The sequence below is a fragment of the Oncorhynchus masou genome, chromosome 1 (genome assembly GCF_036934945.1).
Source record: "Oncorhynchus masou masou isolate Uvic2021 chromosome 1, UVic_Omas_1.1, whole genome shotgun sequence".
Taxonomy (NCBI): domain Eukaryota; kingdom Metazoa; phylum Chordata; class Actinopteri; order Salmoniformes; family Salmonidae; genus Oncorhynchus; species Oncorhynchus masou.
Window position 1 is genome coordinate 64,639,247 of NC_088212.1, and position 646 is coordinate 64,639,892.

Genomic DNA, 646 nt, shown 5'->3' on the forward strand with positions numbered 1-646 from the left:
AATGGCACTACGAGGACTGTAGTGTTTCTAGAGCCTCGGTGGGTGAATTGTGGATTTGATACTGTAAATTATACAGTGGAGTGGTCAAGAGGCATCTCAGAGGAACCACAGTCACAGTGTGGAATCCTCTGTGTCCCCCAGAGGATTCATTTCCCTGCAGCTCACATCTAACTTTCCACAGGATCAATAAAGGCCTTTGACATGCAATGTACTGCTGCTACAGTACTTTGGCGAAATTAGCACATGTTTCATGTGACCATTAATCAATTACTGTAGGCAGAGAATTAGATGTTCTGCTTGAATCGACAGCAAAGTAACTTGAATTTAGTGAATGTCAGGAGGAAATGAGTAGTAGTAGTAGTAGTAGTAGTAGTAGTAGTAGTAGTAGTAGTAGTAGTAGGAGTAGGAGTAGTAGTAGTAGTAGTAGTAGTAGTAGTAGTAGTAGTAGTAGTAGGAGTAGTAGTAGTAGTAGTAGTAGTAGTAGTAGGAATAGTAGTAGTAGTAGTAGTAGTAGTAGTAGTAGTAGTAGTAGTAGTAGTAGGAATAGTAGTAGTAGTAGTAGTAGTAGTAGGAATAGTAGTAGCAGTAGTAGTAGTAGTAGTAGTAGTAGTAGTAGTAGTAGTAGTAGTAGTAGGAGTAGTAGTAG

At 39.3% G+C, this 646-nt stretch overlaps 1 pseudogene; it reads left to right on the forward strand.

The window, feature by feature from the left end:
* Positions 1–344: 344 nt before the first annotated feature.
* LOC135541364 (uncharacterized protein DDB_G0271670-like) overlaps positions 345–646 on the forward strand; it is a 3,914-nt pseudogene continuing 3,612 nt past the window's right edge.